The sequence below is a fragment of the Scyliorhinus torazame genome, chromosome 8 (genome assembly GCF_047496885.1).
Source record: "Scyliorhinus torazame isolate Kashiwa2021f chromosome 8, sScyTor2.1, whole genome shotgun sequence".
NCBI classification, from domain to species: Eukaryota; Metazoa; Chordata; class Chondrichthyes; order Carcharhiniformes; family Scyliorhinidae; genus Scyliorhinus; species Scyliorhinus torazame.
The window spans coordinates 225,731,491-225,752,687 of record NC_092714.1 but is presented as its reverse complement, the minus strand read 5'-3'; the positions used below and the strand labels follow the sequence as shown (position 1 = coordinate 225,752,687).

The window sequence follows — 21,197 nt, the reverse complement described above, 5'->3', positions numbered from 1 at the left end:
TATAATGAGCACTGGTACAGTGAGACCTGTATCTCTGACTCTATGATGAATATTGGCACAGTGAGATCTGTATCTCTGACTGTATAATGAGCACTGGTACAGTGAGACCTGTATCTCTGTCTCTGTAATGAATATTGGCACAGTCAGACCTGTATCTCTGACTCTATAATGAGCATTGGTACAGTGAGACCTGTATCTCTGACTGTATAATAAATATTGGTACAGTGAGACCTGTATCTCTGACTGTATAATAAATATTGGTACAGTGAGACCTGTATCTCTGACTGTATAATAAATATTGGTACAGTGAGACCTGTATCTCTGACTGTATAATAAATATTGGTACAGTGAGACCTGTATCTCTGACTGTATAATAAATATTGGCACAGTCAGACCTGTATCTCTGACTCTATAATGAACACTGAGACAGTGAGACCTGTATCTCTGACTCTGTGATGAATATTGGCACAGTGAGACCTGTATCTCTGACTCTATAATGAACACTAATACAGTGAGACCTGTATCTCTGACTCTATAATGAACACTGGTAAAGTGAGACCTGTATCTGTGACTCTATAATGAACACTGGTGCAGTGCGATCTGTATCTCTGACTCTATAATGAGCACTGGCACAGTGAGACCTGTATCTCTGACTCTATAATGAACACTGGTACAGTGAGACCTGTATCTCTGACTCTATAATGAATATTGGCACAGTGAGACCTGTATCTCTGACTCTATAATGAATATTGGTACAGTGAGACCTGTATCTCTGACTCTATGATGCATATTGGCACAGTGAGATCTGTATCTCTGACTCTATAATGAACACTGGTACAGTGAGACCTGTATCTGTGACTCTATAATGAGCACTGGCACAGTGAGACCTGTATCTGTGACTCTATAATGAACACTGGTGCAGTGCGATCTGTATCTCTGACTCTATAATGAGCACTGGCACAGTGAGACCTGTATCTCTGACTCTATAATGAACACTGGTACAGTGAGACCTGTATCTCTGACTCTATAAATAATATTGGCACAGTGAGACCTGTATCTCTGACTCTATAATGAACACTGATACAGTGAGACCTGTATCTCTGACTCTATAATGAGCACTGGTACAGTGAGACCTGTATCTCTGACTCTATGATGAATATTGGCACAGTGAGATCCGTATCTCTGACTGTATAATGAGCACTGGTACAGTGAGACCTGTATCTCTGACTCTGTAATGAATATTGGCACAGTGAGACCTGTATCTCTGACTCTATAATGAGCATTGGTACAGTGAGACCTGTATCTCTGACTGTATAATAAATATTGGTACAGTTAGACCTGTATCTCTGACTGTATAATAAATATTGGTACAGTGAGACCTGTATCTCTGACTGTATAATAAATATTGGTACAGTTAGACCTGTATCTCTGACTGTATAATAAATATTGGTACAGTTAGACCTGTATCTCTGACTGTATAATAAATATTGGTACAGTGAGACCTGTATCTCTGACTCTATAATGAATATTGGCACAGTGAGACCTGTATCTCTGACTCTATAATGAGCACTGGTACAGTGAGACCTGTATCTCTGACTCTATGATGAATATTGGCACAGTGAGACCTGTATCTCTGACTCTATAATGAGCACTGGTACAGTGAGACCTGTATCTCTGACTCTATAATGAACACTGAGACAGTGAGACCTGTATCTCTGACTCTATAATGAGCACTGGTACAGTGAGACCTGTATCTCTGACTCTATAATGAGCACTGGTACAGTGAGACCTGTATCTCTGACTCTATAATGAACACTGATACAGTGAGACCTGTCTAAATAATGTTTCACCGGATACATTGTGGTTTGGTCTCACGCACATGACTGCAAAGGGATTTTTTGTTTTGTCTGTTTATCATTGATTGTCAAGTGCAGCAATCACAACATGTTACGGCAAACCTGAGAACTCCTGAAACAAAAGCAGAGGCTGCATGGGCCACCGTATACACTCACAACATCCCAAGTGTCGGAGAACAAAATGAAATATGTGCATTGAAAAACATATCTAGGAATATTGTAGCTGACAGCACAGGACCAGTTTGTTAACACAGCACATCACACTTGTGTACGAATTACACAGCAACAGATAGAGTTCTGTTGTTAAAAACTGAGACGAAGGCTGGGATAGTGAAATATCAAATCGGTGAAGGGGGACATCTGAATTCACACCGCGAGTTCCCCGGCTGAGTGAGCATTGCATTTCAAAGAAGGCAGAGAAAGGGCCTTGGGACAGAATGTATCAACACTATGGCTAAAGACAAAACTAGCAATGCAGGGTGCCAGTGTTTGTGCTGAGGTTTGGAGCCAGCTCTTTCTCATTCCTCCGATCCACAGCTGCAAAATATGTGACCCTAGTGAAACTGACCAAGTGAACAGTGAGTGAGGGGAGAGCAGTCCCGTGAGCCAGGCCACATCAGCATTCTTTGAATACCCAATCACACACACACTGGCATTAACACAAACACTTACGCGGGGTGACACTCTTCATCGAGGCACATCTACATTAGGAAGAGGAGGCGAATTTTGATCCTCAGCATTTCCTGATCTCAATTGTGCAACAGAATAATCACTTTCCTTTTAACCTGGGACCCAGTACTGACTTATTTGCTGTCAGTGAAGTCCTGCCAATTAATTTATGACTGCCTTGTAAAGTCGCTTCTGGAGCCCCTCCAGGATTAGGGGCCTTGAAGCTTAAGCTTCATTAGTTTCATAGTAGATCCGCCCCTGGTTCGGACGATGATTTGCTGAAGTCACTGACCATAAGCCGCTACTGGGCCTTCTGAGGGAGGACAAACCAATACCACCAATAGGCTTGGCTATGGTGCAGTATTTGATCTTACTACTAGTGGCCTACAATTATGCCTTCCACTACTGGCCAGACACGCAGATTGCCAATGCAGATGCGTTGAGCCGGCTCCCCCTGTTGAAAGGTGTGCCACCTCCACCAGTACCCCAGGAAATCATATTGGCCTTGAATTTGTTAGGCACCTTGCCAGCGTCGGCTGGCCACATTTGTAACTGGACCCAGAGGGATCCCATATTGTCGAAAGTAAAGAGGATGTTACAGACTGGGTGGACTATGAGAAAGCCGAGCACTTGAGATCCTATTTAAACCGCCACTGACCTGTGAGGATGGTGTGATCTTGTGGGGCTCACGAGTTGTCGATCTGCCACCAGCCAGGGGTGTCTCTTTTGGAGGAGCTGCATAGTACCAACCCAGGGCAAACAAAGCTGATGATGCTGATACAGTTATATATAGTGGCCAGTCGTTGATAAAGCCATCGAAGAAATTGTACAACAATGTCACCCCTGTCGGAAGCAACAGTCCCTGCCTCCATCTGCCACTTTCCACCCTTGGGTGTGGCTGGGTCACCCATGGACCGGTGGTCCACGTTGACTATGTTGGCCTTTTCTCGGGCTGGATGTTTTTAGTTTTGGCGGACGTCACTCAAAGTAGCTGTCTAGACAGGAGATGGAGACCACAACCTCAGCGGCCACGGCGGACGCCTGGCATCGAGTGTTCACTACTCATGGACTGCCGGAGTCCATTGTATCTGGCAACGGCCTCCTTTTTACAGGGGACAGCTTCCAGAATTTTGTTCAAGCTAATGGCATACGCCACACCAGGGCAGCTGCTTACAACCTGCATCTAATGGATTGACTGAGAGGGCCGCTCAAACCTTTAAGAATGCCATGTAGAAACAGTCGGAGAAACAGCTGCGCCAATGGCTTTCCAGTTTATTGGTGTCACACAATTTGAACCACCACAACCCCCCCTCCCCCCCCCAACAGTGGTAACACCTGCCAAGCTGCTGATGGGCTATTGCTTCAGAACCCGTTTCGATTTAGCAATTCATAAATTAGCGTGGAGGTTAGAGGCATATCAGACCTCCCAATGAGGTCAACGGGCTACGCAGAAGGGTGACAGCTCATTCAGGGTGGGGGATCCAGTTTTGGTTGTAATTGATAATATGGATAGATGTGTCATTTGAAACCTGGAAGTCTGGCAATACCTGATTTAAGAAACATGAGAGGATACAGGGAAAGATCCCACGAAGGGTTAATAGCAGCTGCAAAGAGCAGGATTATAAAATGCAGATTCCTTCTCCCAAACAAACAAACAGGATTTTTGTATGAAGCTAAAAACAATGGCTCACACCTTCATTGAAATTAACTATCTCAGTAAGCATCTGGAAAAGCATGGATGAAGGTTTCAGTTGAACTAGGTGATAAATGTAAACCTTTCAAGTTATAACCAAGTAGATTTTTAGCATTACGCTAAAAGCAATGATTCACACCTTCATTGAAGTAAAATCAGCAGATAGAAAAGAATGACAAGGGAGACAAATATATAGATGTGAAATTCTGCTAACATCAGGTAAATTAAAGAAAACTGGAGACTATCAGTCTGCGAGAAACATAATTTAAAGCTAAAATCAAAGTCAAAATTATGATCTGGGGACACAATTCGATAATAAAACTATAGAAATGACAGGAAACAAAAGTAACACCTCTTGAAACCAAAGCATTTTTGAATATCACAAAGGAACTTTGATCATCACAAAAGAAACAATATAATATAGAGACCTGAGAGGTGAGGTCAAGTCAAAAATAATACTTAGTTGTGTTAGAAAAATTTAGATTAAAGGTACCTTTTACAATCCAAGTGAAATAAAAGTTACTTTACAATAAAGTTGTAAAAACTTAATAACTGCTAGAAAAGGGGATAGGAAGTTAGGAAGTTCAGGAGAGAGAGAGAGAAGCAGAGAAGGAACAAGAGAAGCAAGCAGAGTCAGCTTACAGTCAGCTCGGTCATGGGACAAAAACAGCTAATACATCTAAGGAAAACCAGAATTGAAAGAGGAAGCGGAGTCAGCTCAGAGACAACCAGCAGAGCCAGCTCTCACAGCTCGGTACATGGGAAAGATAGGACATAGCAACCGAGCTAACCAGCGAATACATCTAAAGAAGACCAGATTTTAAAAAGATTGATTGTCAAGGTGGGCCTGAAGGTCCCTTCAACCAACCAGAAGGATCCAGAAGCAAGATCTTTTTACCTTTCTGTAAAGACAGTGATTGCAGCTTTTAAAAGAAAAAATATAATAATAAAATAACTTAAAAGTTTTAACCTGAAACAGTGGTTATTCCAAAGTCTACTTTACTTACTTAGCAATGCGGGACCCAGGATCGATGCTACTAAGTGGTAAGTAGATGAAATCTTCTGTGAAGGTATGGGTTATACCGGGGGATAACTTGAAAACATAGTTTGACCTGAATAGCACCCACCGAAGCCGGCATCGGAGTCAGGGAGTGAGAATCCCTGTTCACCATTTAGAATGTTGGCCCTTTTAGGGGGACTTCTAAGAATAGTGGTGATTTTTCAACAACATGGTTCATAACTTCGCTTCATGGCCGCCATAGTTAGCCACAGATTGTGTCGTAGTATCCCAGTCGGGGCCTGTGTCATACGTGGTGAGTGTAACTGGAAGGACTGTCAAAAAGCACATTGACCGGTGGCTGACGACTCCCAATTCAGGGCAAATGAATCCCACTGATGTTGTCAACATTTCTGTGAATGTTTCTGAGCCGAGGGAGCTGAAAGCTCCTGAATCCACCCAGCCAGCTGTACCTTAGGTGGCTGGTGAGCGCAGTTGTCTTGTCATCAAGGCGGTGCCTCTTGTACTATCTCCGGCCACTGACAAGTAGACTACCTCGAAGGATGTCGAGTCTGTAAGTGGACTATAGAGGTCTGGAAGGACTCAAAGATACCTGGATCGATAAGCACTTTGATGAGCTCTCTTTCCCATGTACATAGAACCTGCACATAGTTATTGTGTAAAATGTACTAAGGCATTTAAGGGCGGAGGAATGTGGTAGCATGGCCCTTTTAAGGGGGCAGGTCTGGCAGACCACGTGACCGGCTCGGGGCCAATCGCGCAGGAGAACATGAACCTGGCCAATGTGTGGTATGTGTGGGGCCCTCGGAACTGGGGCCCAGGCAGCGTGGACCCCAGAGCCGAGGAGACAAGACCCATCCTTTAGTGTTCTGTGCCTATATACATACTAGTCTTTGCCTTTTGTTTTTTTTTTTTTTATAAATGTTTTATTGAAATTTTTTTCCCAAACAACAATTTTTCCCCTCTTACAAAGCAAACGCAACAATAACAATACAGAAATTTTAAACAATACACAAGTAACAAAACCCCTTTATCTTTGACCTAAACTAAACCCCCCCTCCCCCCCCCCCCCTGGGTTGCTGCTGCTGGTCATCTGTCTTCCCTCTAACGTTCCCCTAGGTAGTCGAGAAATGGCTGCCACCGCCTGGTGAACCCTTGAGCCGATCCTCTCAGGGCAAACTTTATCTGCTCCAGTTTAATGAACCCCGCCATATCATTTACCCAGGCCTCCAGTCCGGGGGGTTTCGCCTCCTTCCACATGAGTAGGATCCTGCGCCGGGCTACTAGGGACGCAAAGGCCACAACGTCGGCCTCTTTTGCCTCCTGCACTCCCGGCTCTTCCGCAACTCCAAATAGAGCTAACCCCCAGCCTGGTTTGACCCGGGCCTTCACCACCCGCGAAATCACTCCCGTCACTCCCTTCCAATACCCTTCCAGTGCCGGGCATGCCCAAAACATATGTGCGTGGTTTGCCGGGCTCCCGCCACACCTCCCACATTTGTCCTCCACTCCAAAGAACCTGCTCAATCTTGCTCCCGTTATGTGTGCTCTATGTAGCACCTTAAATTGAATCAGGCTAAGCCTGGCGCATGAGGAAGAGGAATTTACCCTGCTTAGGGCATCAGCCCACATACCCTCCTCTATCTCCTCCCCTAGTTCTTCTTCCCACTTTCCTTTTAGTTCGCCCACCGACTCCTCCCCCTCTTCCCTCATCTCTCGGTAAATCTCTGACACCTTGCCCTCTCCGACCCACACCCCTGAAAGCACCCTGTCCTGTATCCCCTGTGTCGGGAGCAATGGAAATTCCCTCACCTGTTGTCTAGTAAATGCCCTCACCTGCATATATCTCAAGAAATTTCCCCGGGGCAACTTATACTTTTCCTCCAATGCTCCCAAGCTCGCAAAAGTCCCATCTATAAATAAATCTCCCACCCTCCTAATTCCCAACTGGAACCAGCTCTGAAATCCTCCATCCATTCTTCCTGGGGCGAACCTATGGTTGTTCCTGATTGGGGACCCCACCAGGGCTCCCCGCACCCCTCTCTGTCGCCTCCACTGTCCCCAGATATTTAATGTTGCCGCCACCACCGGGTTCGTGGTAAACTTTTTAGGTGAGATCGGTAGCGGCGCCGTCACCAGCGCCTCTAAACTCGTCCCTTTACAGGACTTTCTCTCCAGTCTTTCCCACGCCGCTCCCTCACCCTCCATCATCCATTTACGTATCATTGCCACATTGGCGGCCCAATAGTAATCGCCCAAGTTCGGTAGTGCCAATCCTCCTCTGTCCCTACTACGCTGAAGGAACCCCCTCCTTACTCTCGGAACTTTCCCTGCCCACACGAAGCTCGTGATGCTCCTGTCTATTTTATTAAAAAAGGTCTTAGTGATTAGGATAGGGAGACATTGAAATACAAATAAGAACCTCGGGAGGACCATCATCTTAATTGCTTGCACCCTGCCCGCCAGCGATAGAGGCTGCATGTCCCACCTCTTGAAGTCCTCCTCCATTTGTTCTACCAACCGTGTCAGATTAAGTCTGTGCAAGGTTCCCCAGCTCCTAGCGATCTGAATCCCCAGGTATCGGAAGTTTCTTTCCACTTTCCTTAGAGGCAAGCCTTCTATCTCTCTACTCTGGTCCCCTGGATGTATCACAAATAATTCACTCTTCCCCATGTTTAGCCTATACCCCGAGAAATCCCCGAACCCCCTCAAAATTCGCATAACCTCTATCATTCCCCCCGCTGGGTCCGACACGTATAACAATAGGTCATCCGCATATAACGAGACTCGGTGTTCTTCTCCCCCTCTAATCACCCCTCTCCATTTCCTGGAGTCTCTCAACGCCATGGCCAGAGGTTCAATTGCCAACGCGAACAACAATGGAGACAGCGGGCATCCCTGTCTTGTTCCCCTGTATAGTCGGAAATACTCCGATCTATGTCGACCTGTAACTACGCTTGCCGTTGGAGCCCCATAAAGAAGTCTAACCCAGCTAATAAACCCGTTCCCAAACCCAAACCTCCTTAACACTTCCCATAAATACTCCCACTCCACCCTATCAAATGCCTTCTCTGCGTCCATTGCCGCCACTATCTCTGCCTCCCCCTCCACTGGGGGCATCATTATCACCCCTAATAGTCGTCGCACGTTAACATTCAGTTGTCTCCCTTTTACGAACCCTGTCTGGTCTTCGTGCACCACCCCCGGGACACAGTCCTCTATCCTCGATGCCAGTACCTTTGCGTCTTTGCCTTTTGTTAATAAACGGCTTTGTTGGGCAGCATGGTGGCGCAGTGGGTTAGCACTGCTGCCTCGCGGCGCCAATGTCCCAGGTTCGATCCTGGCTCTGGGTCACTGTCTGTGTGCAGTTTGCACATTCTCCCCGTGTTTGCATAGGTCTTGCCCCCACAACCCAAAGATGTGCTGGTTAGGTGGATTGGCCTCGATAAATTGCCCCTTAAATGGGAAAAATGAATTGGATACTCTAAATTTTAAAAAATAAATAAAATAAACACCTTTGTTACTACTGGAAGCCTCTAGAGTGTTTATCGAGCAACCACAGGGTCCTTGGGTTTATTAATAGTAAAAGAAAGTACAAAAGCAAGGAAGTTATGCTTCCATTATAAAATACTGGTTTGGGAATAGTTTAGAGCATTGTGTGCAATTCTGGGCAACAGCCTTAGAAAGGATGTCAAGACCTTGGTGAGGGTGCAGAAGAGATTTACTGGAATGGTACCAGTGATGAGGAACTTCAGTTATGTGGAGAGACTGGAGGAGGTAGGGATGTTTCTCTGGGAGCAGAGAAGGTCGAGAGGAGATTTGATAGAAGTGTTCAAACGCATAAATGGTTTTGATAAATGGTAAATAAAGAAGAACTGGAGAAATACTTGAAGGAAAGGCATGTTTTTTTAAATCTCTGGGGAAAGGGGCAGGCAGTGGGATCAATTGGATAGCTCTAACAAGGCAAGGCTCCAACAAGGTTTTGGGCCCCGTATCTAAGGAAGGATGTGCTGGCCTAGGAAAGGGTCGCGAGGAGGTTCACAAGAATGATCCCTGGAATGAAGAGCTTGTCGTATGAGGAACGGTTGAGGACCCTGGGTCTGTACTCATTGGAGTTTAGAAGGATGAGAGGGGATTTTATTGAAACTTACAAGATACTGCGAGGCCTGGATAGAGTAGACGTGGAGAGAATGTTTCCACTTGTAGGAAAAACTAGAAGCAGAGGACACCATCTCAGACTAAAGGGACGATCCTTTAAAACAGAGATGAGGACGAATTTCTTCAGCCAGAGGGTGGTGAATCTGTGGAACTGTTTGCCGCAGAAGGCTGTGGAGGCCAAATCACTTGAGTATCTTTAAAACAGAGATAGATCGGTTCTTGATCAATAAAGGGATCAGGGGTTATGGGGAGAATGGTGATGAGAAAAATATAAGCCATGATTGAATGGCGGAGCAGACTCGATGGGCTGAGTGGCCTAATTCTGCTCCTGTCTTATGGTCTTATGATGGGTGAAATGGTCTCCTGCGCTCTATCATTCTATGATTCTAAACCCCCAGTCCTTCTGGCTAGTCTTAAATCACTGAAAGTGGTGAATTTTCCTGAGTGCACTTTCACTAAATATGTCTAGTGAGCTGCCAGTCCTATAGCATCCTCTGTCAGCAACATAGGAACCGGAGTAGGCCATTCAGCCCCTCGAGCCTGTTGTATCATTCAATTAGATGTATCTCAAATCTATTTTCCAGCCTTTGCTTCCCATCCTATGATACCCTTATCTATCTACCGCAGATTCGAAAGTTTCAATTGGCCCAGTATCCATAGCCTTGGGAAGACCGAGAAAGTTCCAGGTTTCACTCCACTTTGTTCAAGAAAGTGCTTTGTGATTTTACTCTGAAATGGCACAACTCTAATTTTAAGATTACTCATTCAGGGGATTGGCCAAGAAAAAATAATTTCCTTGTAATGATACCACTGAATTGTTGTATCATTTTAAAGACCGTGATTATGTCACGCTTCACTCTTTTAAACCCCGCGGAAAATTTTACAATAGAGCACTGTGATACTGTGTGACTGCATCACGCTGTGCAGACTCTCAGTATGCAAACACTGATTGTTGCTGTGTGCTGAGGTTCTATCTGCCCCTGGAGTTGCGAAGGACGGGTCTGAACATATCGCTGTGAATTCAGTTGGACAGTGAGATACCACCATTCACGCAAAAATTTGTGGAGGAAAACCTTTCACCACAAGTCCACCAGGCAGTGTTCCGCATGACATGTAACCTCCTTGAGGCTCTGCGGTTAAAGGAGATGGTCAATGCTGTCAGATGGTTTCCTGAGCTGACTGTCAAACGCCCATCACCAGAACTTTCAAACAAGCGCCAAGATGTAGCTTGGCTGATGGTGAGAGGGTCTCTCCCTGTGAGATCTTTCACGCACACGCAGTCAGCGCCATCACATGCTGCCTCAAAGCAACTGAGGTTGGGAAATTGACCGTTGTCCATCTTCTTCTGAAATATACCTTTAGAAAGGTCTGGAAAGAAATGTATTGCGTTTTGTCATCACGAGCAGCAGAGCTCTGTGCTCAATATCCTGCTCCCAGGTTTGCACACTGAGACAAACTGGTGGAGATCCAGCTTGGATTAACATGCTCCTTTGTCTGGCCAAAATATTGTTCTTCCAGTGCAAAGAGCTATCCAAGACTGAATGTTGCAAACTGGCACCTCCAAGATCCAGGACGATGTGCTAAGCTTGGGCAACACCCACAACGAGGAGAAGCCACAGGCTAAGGCCCTCCTGCCAATAGAAGACATGCCGGAATCTGTGTAAAACCCCTCAGGCTGCATACTCCAGAGAATGTTTGACAAGAAATGTATGTCATAAATATAAGCTGCAAGTTCAGTGAGGTATTCTGATTCCCATGTACTGCGTTGAAAGAAATTGAATAGTATAGCACTTTAGGTCATGTCAATTTTAAATTGTAATGTATTTTTGCAAAAATAATAAAGTATGTCTTTGGAAAAAAAGCACTTTAAGCAAGCACCCTCATTTTGTTGAACAGCATTTGTCATTGATAATTTGTGTAGACGTCAAGGTGCAATAAGTTTCACGCATGATTTCTTGATGCACAGCCAAACATACAGGCTAGTGGAACACTTATACATTTTGTTACCTTCACCTGTTGAGGAATACTTTTGAACACTTGGATTTCATGCTACATGAAACAATGCTTTGACACTTTCAACTTAAAGGGGAAACGGTCCAAAAAGATCAGTAAGTGCCATGTGGAAAATATCAATGAACCGAGGGGAGAGGACAATATAGTGTTAACATCGCTACTAGACTTAATAATCCAGCGGCCCAGGCTAATGTTCTGGGGGGAATGGGTTCAAATCCCACTACTGCTGGAATTTAAATTCAGTTAATAAATCTGGAATTGAAAGCTAGTATTAGTAACGGTGATCATGAGACTGTCATCGATTGTCAGAAAACCCCATCTGGCTCACTAATACCCTTTAGGGAAGGAAATCTGTTGTTCTATGTGATTGGCTCTTAGCTGCCCTCTGAACTGACCTAGCAAGCCACTCAGTTCAAGGGCAATTAGGGAGGGGCAACAAATGCCATAGAACAAAAATTCACACTGAGAAACACTTATCATTGGAGAAGTACAACTCCCTTTCTTCTGATGCTCCTTAAAAATTCCCTTACCCGAACAGGCGTCGGAATGTGGCAACTAGGGGCTTTTCACAGTAACCTCATTGCAATGCTAATGTAAGCCTACTAGTGACAATAAAGATTATGAATTAATTATTAGTCACCTGTTCTAATGTCATGTGGTTCAGTATCAAGTTTAGTATAACTCAATACTATCTTCATTCAGTTAGCATTCTCTGAAAATCATTCTCAACAAATTATGATTTTTAAAATTTGTTCCTCGGATGCAGGCATCGCTGGCTGGGCCAGCAGTTGTTGCCCTTCCTTCATTGCCCTTGAACTGAGTGGCCATTTCAGAGGGGATTTTAAGAGTCACCCACATTGCTGTGGGTCTGGAGTCACATGTAGGCCAGACCACGCAAGGACGGCAAACTTCCTTCCCTAAAGGGACATTACTGCACCAGATGTGTTTTTACAACAATTGACAATGGGGTACTTTGAATCCCAAGGTTTGGTTACAAATTTCACCATCTTGCATGGTGGGATTCGAACCCTAAGTCTCTGGATTATTAGTCCACTGAGAATACAACCACGCCACTGCCTCCCCCTGATCTTTGTTACTATTTACAAAAATACCTTGTATTTATATAGGTTGTTTAACATTCCAAGGTGCTTCACAGTTGGATTCTAAAATCACACAAGGCGCCTTAGAGCAGATGCAAAAAAGCTGTTTAGAGGTCGGTTTTGAAGGGGTGATTAAGGCTGGAAGAAACTGCAAGAATGGCACAGCTCCACACAAAAAGAGGTCTCAGCATATAGATACCGAGGAGAGCAGAACAGCGATATGAAATGGCTCAGTATAATCATTAGATTCAATTTGGTGCCTCTAGTTGCACCACCAGAGAACGAGGGAGGTTAAAGCCATGAAAACATGGTAAAATGGTGGACATCTGCCCACGTGGCGATTGGTCGCAACAACCATGAATTTAGGATCATTTTGTGCCATGTTCAGGTGCGTACCAGAACATATCTCCCACACCAGAGGCACCCTCCAATGTCACTCATCTGTACCCCTGCAGGGGTCACGGTCTGTGCAGAATCTGCACGTACTCCGTGGGTTTCCTCCGGGTGCTTTGGTTTCCACCACATGAAGTCCCTAGACGTGCTTTTATTTAAAATTTAGAGTATCCAATTATTTTTTTTTCCCAATTAAGTGACAATTTATCGTGGCCAATCCACCTAACTTGCACATCTTTTTTTGGGGTTGTGGGGGTGAAACCCACGCAGAAATGGGAAGAATGTGCAAACTCCACACGGACAGTGACCCAGGATTGAACCTGGGACCTTGCCAGCATGAGGCAGCAGTGCTAACCACTGCACCACCATGCTTTCCTTTGCCGAAAGACATGCTTAAGTGAATTGGGCATTCTGAATTCTCCTCCACTGTACCTGAACAAGCGCCGAGCGTGGCAACGAGGGGATTTTCACAGGAACTTCAATGTAGTGATGAAGACATGGGTCAAGGTGCGGGAACAAGAAGTTGAAGGGAGTGGAGGAAGCATTGTTGTAACTTAGCGGCCATTTCACATTGATGGGTTAGGAGCTGCAGAGGGTGGCAGGGGCCAAAAGTGCTGAGCTGAGGTGGAAGACAGAATTTACAGTGCAGGAGGCCATTCGGCCCATCGAGTCTGCACCAGCTCTTGGAACGAGCACCCTACCCAAGGTCAACACCTTCACCCGATCCCCATAACCCAGTAACCCCACCCAACACCAAGGGCAATTTTGGACACTAAGGGCAATTTATCATGGCCAATCCACCTAACCTGCACATCTTTGGACTGTGGGAGGAAACCGGAGCACCCGGAGGAAACCCACAGACACGGAGAGGGTGTGCAGACTCCAGACAGTGACCCAAGCCGGAATCGAACTTGGGACCCTGGAGCTGTGAAGCAATTGTGCTATCCACAATGCTACCGTGCTGCCCCGTGGACCTGGAGAACATGTTCAGGAGGCATAATTTGAGTATCATGGGCATTTGTTAAGGCTGAAGGAACAAGATGAGAATTGGACTGTTTGGGGGGGCGACAGGGATGGTGTTTTTTCTATTTGATCGAGGTTGTTTTCTGTCTCTTGAATGAGGGGGCTTGTTTGTGTGTCCCGGTTCTTTTTTCCTTATGGGTGCAGTTCTGTATTGTTTCTTGGTTTAGAGAAGTGGGTTTTGGGTGTGGGGGCTGGCTAACTGAGAAAGGGGGAGGGGAAGAGAAAGGGGAGCTCTGGCAGTGGCCTCCACACTAGCAAGCGCAGGTCAGCTACAGTGAACAGGAAGTGTGGTAGGGATGCCTGCAGTCATGTGAGTCCGGTTGAACTAATTTCAATGGACCTGGAATAGTAGGGGGATGGGATCGATATTGGGCAAGGTGTTCGGAAGTGCACCAAAAACTTGTAACATTTAGCCAAGATCATTCGCAATGGCAAATCATTATCCCAACATGTGCAGCACCACTGAGCAAAACTGCCATTGCAAGCTGGACCCCATACCAGCCATCTTCAAACGAGGAGTCTGATTTAACTGGACTCCAAATTCCAACCAGATCCAGCTCGAGGTGGCATTGAATTAGTAAAATCTGGTGCTCACTATGCCGGTGTGTGGATTATGTCCACCATAGTAATGGTTGTAATGAAAACGAGGGAATTAAACATGGGAGCAAGGGTGCAGTCGAGCGATTTAGTGCCTGTAGAAATCTCGTTGGAGGAGCAAAGGCTAGATGTGAAATTTCTGTAACTCCTTTCCCCTACAACTCCTTTATTCTGTGAAGTTTGGTTTGATTGTGTTCCTCGAAGCACCTAGGCTATATAATTGCAAGTGCTTTTTCAGACCGTTGAAGACTATTTGAATGGGATATAAACCCAGATAAGCCAATGCAGTATATATTAAAATGATCATGGTTCCAAAGCACAAGGCAGATATTATTTATTTCAGCTTTAATATACAGATTCGGTTTAATGAAAACTCAATTGCATAATCTACCTTTAGCAAATTTAATCACTTGCTTTCCATATTCTTCTGGGCAAATGTTTGAACGAACACATTGAAAACAAGCTACTTATGCAAGAAATTTATTTGAAAAAGTACACTTTCAACGAATCGCAGAGTTCTTCAAATCCTGCAGGTGGAAAAATACATGATCAGTGTAGAACAAAAAATAAATTCCTCCAAATTGCAGCTAGGCACGAATGTCAAGACAGGTTAGCTTTATAGAACGGTATTCGATATGATGGGGAAAAGTTCTGGCCATCACTCACAAAATTACCTAATTAATCTCAGCTTCATTGGTCCTACATTCAACCAGACCAAAGGCAGGGGATGGGAAAGAGGCAGATTAGGATAAGCGAGGAGGAACTTTATTGCGAAACTCTCCAACTCCCACCTTGAAGATTCAGAAATTGTTTTACGTTAGCCATCTGACCTGCAGAAAGAAAAAATATGTTGACTGACATCAAATTACAAATTGGCCGAAACTAATTACTTTTCTAGCGTCAGAATAATTTGGCTTATCCTAAAATCACCATGATCGATAAGACGGGGAAAAAAGTTTTAAACATCATTCACTAGAGCCCAAAAGTGTTTGCAACGTTGAATATCTACATACCCAATTGTCAGCACGTTGACTGGCTATGAATGCCGATCGTCACATCTGACCTGCAGGAAGAAATACCATGTTAACCGACATAAAATTACAAATTGGCCAAAACTAATTATTTTTCTAGCGTCAGAATAATTTGGCTTATCCTAAAATCACCATGATCGATAAGACGGGGAAAAAAGTTTTAAACATCATTCACTAGAGCCCAAAAGTGTTTGCAACGTTGAATATCTACATACCCAATTGTCAGCACGTTGACTGGCTATGAATGCCGATCGTCACATCTGACCTGCAGGAAGAAATAGCATGTTAACCGACATAAAATTACAAATTGGCCAAAACTAATTATTTTTCTAGCGTCAGAATAATTTGGCTTATCCTAAAATCACCATGATCGATAAGACGGGGAAAAAAGTTTTAAACATCATTCACTAGAGCTCTTAAGTGTCTGCAGCATTGAATATCGACATACCCAAGTTTTCAGCATTGTCATTCTGACTATGAATGTCGATCGCCACATCTGGCCTGCAGGAAGAAATAACCATGTTAACCGACACAGAATTATGAATTGGCCCAAATTAATTACTTTTCTAGTGTCAGAATAATTTGGCTTATCCTAAAATCACCATGATCGATAAGACGGGGAAAAAAGTTTTAAACATCATTCACTAGAGCCTGTTAAGTGTTTGCTTGTAGCTTTGAATATCTACGTACCCAATTGTCAGCATTGTCATTCTGGCTATGAATGTCTATCGCCGCATCGAGCCTGATTTGACCCATCTGACCTGCCGGAAGAAATACCATGTTGACTGACATAAAATTACAAATTGGCCCAAATTAATTACTTTTCTAGTGTCAGAATAATTTGGCTTATCCTAAAATCACCATAATCGATAAGACGGGGAAAAAAGTTTTAAACATCATTCACTAGAGCCCAAAAGTGTTTGCAACGCTGAATATCTACATACCCAAGTTTTCAGCATTGTCATTCTATGAATGTCGATCGCCACATCTGGCCTGCAGGAAGAAATAACCATGTTAACCGACACAGAATTATGAATTGGCCCAAATTAATTACTTTTCTAGTGTCAGAATAATTTGGCTTATCCTAAAATCACCATGATCGATAAGACGGGGAAAAAAGTTTTAAACATCATTCACTAGAGCCTGTTAAGTGTTTGCTTGTAGCTTTGAATATCTACGTACCCAATTGTCAGCATTGTCATTCTGGCTATGAATGTCTATCGCCGCATCTAGCCTGATTTGACCCATCTGACCTGCCGGAAGAAATACCATGTTGACTGACATAAAATTACAAATTGGCCCAAATTAATTACTTTTCTAGTGTCAGAATAATTTGGCTTATCCTAAAATCACCATAATCGATAAGACGGGGAAAAAAGTTTTAAACATCATTCACTAGAGCCCAAAAGTGTTTGCAACGCTGAATATCTACATACCCAATTGTCAGCATGTTGACTGGCTATGAATGCCGATCATCACATCCGACCTGCAGGAAGAAATAGCATATTAACCGACATAAAATTACAAATTGGCCAAAACGAATTACTTTTCTAGCGTCAGAATAATTTGGCTTATCCTAAAATCACCATGATCGATAAGACGGGGAAAAAAGTTTCAAACATCATTCACTAGAGCCTGTAAATGTTTGCAGCGTAAATATCTACATACCTAATTTGTCAGCATTGTCCAATCTCTATCGCAGCATCTGGCCGGAGCCTGGAGGGGAAGAAATTAAATGTTCTTACTTCACAAATTTGCCATCAGTGTTGAGATCCTCTCAGGAACTACCCTTGTTCTGCTGTGGAAAACTCCAGCAAGAAACACTGAAGCCGGCCAAACAGTGTACGATACCAGTAAGCTCACTCAGTCCGTCGCAGTATTATTAGTCACAAAGCACGTCCACAACTGGAGATTTATAAAACAGCAATACCAAACTACACAAGATATTAGGTCAGGTTTGGGCAAAGAGTTATGTTTCAAGGGACCCAAAAGGAGGAAAGCAAAGCATAGGGCCTGGATTCCAGAACTTGTTTTAAGCTACGGAATGCAGTCATCAATGGTGCGGCAATACAGTGGTTAGCACTGCTGCCTTACAGCACACCAGGGACCCGGGTTCAACTCTGGCCTTGGGTGACTGTGGAGTTTGCACTTTCTCCACGCATCTGTGTGGGTTTCCTCCGGGTGCTCTTGTTTCCTCCCACAGTCAGAGCAGGAATTGATAGACTTATACAGAGTTTAGAAGAATGAGGGGAGATCTAATTGAGGTATACAAGATGCAAAGATATGGATAAAGTAGATGTGGAGCTGATGCTTCCTATTGTGGGGCATTCTAAAACGAGGTCATAATCTTAGAATAAGAGGTAGCAAATTTAAAACAGATTTGAGGAAAAACTTCACCCAAAGGGTTATGAGTCTGTGAAATTCGCTACCTCATAGTGAGGATGCAAGGACAATTTTTAATTGGTAATGGGTTGATGGGTTATGGAGAACAGGTAGGGCAGTGTGTGGAGGCCAGAATGGAATCATCCAAGATCACATTGAGGGCATTAGGCTCAGGAGGCTAAATTGCCTACACAGCTCATGTGTTTAAGGAGATGCTCTGGCGGACTTCGCAATCCAGCTCTTGGTCTGTAACATTGTAGGTAGCAGATGAGGAACAGATCAGCCATAACAGAACAGACCCAATGGGCCGAATGGCCTAATTCTGCTCCTATGTCTATGAATTTATGATAGGAATTAAGGCACAGGAGTTTCAGGCAACTTTGAATTTACAGAGGGAAAAATGCAAGAAACCAGCCAGGGGTGCAATGGAATAAGAATCTGGGATAACAAAGACATGAACGTGGATTTTTGATGTTGAGCTGAGACAGGGGCAGACAATGTTACACAGACACACATAGGTGGTCATAAGCACACAGCAGACCCACCCTTGGAAATATTTCCTCAAAATATCCATCAAACTCGTGATCTGCTCCCACTACCCTTCCAGACAATGCATCCCTCATAACATGCTGTGTAAATTTGCTCCTGGTTTGGCAGTCACCGTTAATCCGTTCTATTACTGAACCTACTACCATAAGTGAGATTCTTCATTCTGCTCCACCAAAACCCTTCATGATTTCACTTGTTAACATCATTGTTGGTACCATCTTTTTTTAGTACAAATAAAGCAAAATGAGCCACCTAAACTAAATCGAATTGAGCACAACAATGCCAACAGTTTGTGAAAAGGCTGTACAAAGCACCCTGCCTAAACGAGACTATCCACTTCCAATCACCAATTTCAATATATCATGGAACTCAAAAACAGATTTTGCCGATAATGCCCGTGATGCAACTTGGGAGACGTTTGTATGCCAAAGGTGTCCACCAAGTGCAAGTAAGCAGAACTTGGGCATTTCAAACAAAATGCTTGGTCAGGAATCGGGTAGCACGAGTTGAGCAACATTCATACCAAGTGAAAAATTATTTCCCAACACAAACAAGGCTAGTACCACGTTCTGCTCTGAGCATAACATCTTAGGAAGGATTGTTCTGGGGATCTCAGGCACTGACAAACAAATACACTTCCCACAAGGGTGGAGGGCGCATAATCTAAAAAAAAACTTGTCAAGTTTTTCAGAAAACACTTCCACAAGGGTGGTGGAAGTTTGGACCTCTCTCTATTAAGTAACTTACTGCTGGACAATAGTCTAAGGGACACATAACAAAGGCCAGTCATGTTGGATCAAACTGCTTGGAATATTGGTACAGGTTTGAAGAGCCAAATGGCCTACTCTTGCCCCTTAAATTAATTTCCGCAAAACTGAGGAGCATTTGAGTCTTCAAAATCCCAAATGGGCAGAAGTTAAATCTTCACTTTCTATCGACAAAAAGGAGCGAATGGAACATTTTCTGACCAACCTGAAATATCCTGCACGCCACAGAGAGCGAAGGGCACACAGAGAGCGGCACCGGGACACTAGGTGCGGCTGGCATCTGCACAAATAGCCATAGGAGGGAAAACAAATATACAATAAATAAAAGCCTCAAAGGTAAGGAGGTGCCACATAGCCTGGGCCTGTCTTGGTAAGGAGCAATTCAACCTGAAAGAGAAAGTCCCCAAGCCTCCCGATGGCCTGTATACTTCCCCTAATCCCCTCCCTCAAAAAGGCAAACTTCGGGAACTTTCCAGGATAATTAACGCTGCAATCAGACTGATCTTAACATCAGTTAAGGTGCAGCCTCCAGTAAACGCACGCCTGCCTCCTCCCCGTTGCCAGGGCTCGGCCACTCTGCGGCCGCCTCACGGCCTGCACAGACATGTCGACCCGGGCCTGCTCCAACCAGCCGGTCGGCCGAAACCTCGTGCGCGAGCAGCCGCCACTCCGGCTCCACACACACCACCAACTCACCCTGAGTCCCGGCGCCAAAAGGAAGCGGCGCCGCAGAGCAGCCGCTTATATAGCAGCCGCCCGGCCGCTGCGCACGCGCGCGGTAACCTGGCATTGTGACGTTGGGCAATCGCGCGAAGCAGGCCCGCACATGGGAAACTTGCAACAATCGGAGCGGCACGTGCTCAGAGCCAATGTAACACACGGAAAGGTCAATGACCCGCAACCTTCATCTCAGAGATGCTGCTGCTGAACCCGTTGAGTATTTTCTTTGTTTCTGAGAAAAAAAGGATACATTCCCAAAAGACTGTGCGTTTTCTGCTTAAATATAATCACGTACTGCATGTTACTAATGAGCAGAATAGATTTCTTCCATCCGTGGGAAGGGTCATCCTGCTTTGCAGTGCAATTTGGTAGAGGTAGCTTCAGGAACTTAGCTTGACAATGCAGTTAGCTCGTAACCTGCCGGCATCATAGACATAACCTGTCAGTTGAGACAGTGCACAATGCTAACAGTACCCATGTTTCATAGCACACAATACTAACTCCGAAATTGTATTGTGGATGCGGCTCTAACGGCAGCCAGTCGGCACTATGAAGCGGACATCCCGTCTGCAGATTGCAACGGAGCAGCGTGGATTCTTAATTTTTTATTGACGAGGAAGAGGCCGAGTGAAAGAAACAATTTAAACCAGACACATATTGCCCTCGACTCGTCTGTACCTCTAAATCATATATTTCGTAGGACGGCACTGTAGCACAGTGGTTGGCACTAGCTGCACAGCGCCAGGGTCCCAGGTTCAATTCCCGGCTTGGGTCACTGTGCAGAGTCCACTCGTTCTCCCCGTGTCTGCGTGGGTTTCCTCCCACAAGTCCTGAAATATGTGCTGTTCGGTAATTTGGACATTGAATTCTCCCTCTGTGTACAATGAACAGGCACAGGAATGTGGCGATTTGGGGCTTTTCACAGTAACTTCATTGCAGTGTAAATAAGCCGATTTGTGACAATAATGATATTATAGTGCAGGAAGCCATTTGGCCCATCGAGTCTACACCAGCCCCTGAAAGAGCACCCTACCCAAGGCCACATCTCCACCCTAACACCATAACCCAGCAACCCCACCTAACATTTGGACAGTTCTGGGCAATTTAATACGAACAGTCCACCTAACCCATAGATCTTTGGACTGTGGGAGGAGCTACCACCCCACACCGCAAACACAAGGAGAATGTGCAGACTCCGCACAGTGACCCAAGCCAGGAATCAAACCCG

The 21,197-nt window shown here is 44.7% G+C and overlaps 1 long non-coding RNA gene and 8 other non-coding genes across 14 annotated transcripts; all 9 read right to left on the bottom strand.

Annotated features, from left to right (window-relative positions):
- Positions 1–14,837: 14,837 nt before the first annotated feature.
- LOC140428413 (uncharacterized) lies at positions 14,838–19,995 on the bottom strand. 6 transcript variants are annotated; one of them, XR_011948765.1, is made up of 11 exons: positions 19,946–19,960; positions 19,455–19,529; positions 17,220–17,267; positions 16,988–17,037; positions 16,734–16,804; positions 16,496–16,544; positions 16,242–16,312; positions 16,000–16,052; positions 15,767–15,816; positions 15,534–15,583; positions 14,838–15,350 (listed from the first exon to the last, which is right to left on the bottom strand). It is a non-coding gene; the product is annotated as an uncharacterized lncRNA (long non-coding RNA). The 6 variants fall into 6 exon arrangements; XR_011948767.1 differs by lacking the exon at positions 19,946–19,960 and having other exon boundaries at positions 14,838–15,047; positions 15,195–15,350; positions 19,455–19,887; XR_011948766.1 differs by lacking the exon at positions 19,455–19,529 and having other exon boundaries at positions 19,946–19,995.
- Positions 15,412–15,499, bottom strand: LOC140428946 (small nucleolar SNORD12/SNORD106). The gene has a single exon (XR_011948950.1). It is a non-coding gene; the product is annotated as a small nucleolar SNORD12/SNORD106 (small nucleolar RNA).
- On the bottom strand, positions 15,645–15,732 carry LOC140428945 (small nucleolar SNORD12/SNORD106). Its single transcript, XR_011948949.1, has one exon. It is a non-coding gene; the product is annotated as a small nucleolar SNORD12/SNORD106 (small nucleolar RNA).
- Positions 15,878–15,965, bottom strand: LOC140428944 (small nucleolar SNORD12/SNORD106). Its single transcript, XR_011948948.1, has one exon. It is a non-coding gene; the product is annotated as a small nucleolar SNORD12/SNORD106 (small nucleolar RNA).
- On the bottom strand, positions 16,115–16,202 carry LOC140428941 (small nucleolar SNORD12/SNORD106). The gene has a single exon (XR_011948945.1). It is a non-coding gene; the product is annotated as a small nucleolar SNORD12/SNORD106 (small nucleolar RNA).
- LOC140428943 (small nucleolar SNORD12/SNORD106) lies at positions 16,374–16,461 on the bottom strand. The gene has a single exon (XR_011948947.1). It is a non-coding gene; the product is annotated as a small nucleolar SNORD12/SNORD106 (small nucleolar RNA).
- LOC140428939 (small nucleolar SNORD12/SNORD106) lies at positions 16,607–16,694 on the bottom strand. The gene has a single exon (XR_011948944.1). It is a non-coding gene; the product is annotated as a small nucleolar SNORD12/SNORD106 (small nucleolar RNA).
- Positions 16,866–16,953, bottom strand: LOC140428942 (small nucleolar SNORD12/SNORD106). Its single transcript, XR_011948946.1, has one exon. It is a non-coding gene; the product is annotated as a small nucleolar SNORD12/SNORD106 (small nucleolar RNA).
- LOC140428947 (small nucleolar SNORD12/SNORD106) lies at positions 17,099–17,186 on the bottom strand. The gene has a single exon (XR_011948951.1). It is a non-coding gene; the product is annotated as a small nucleolar SNORD12/SNORD106 (small nucleolar RNA).
- Positions 19,996–21,197: the final 1,202 nt, after the last annotated feature.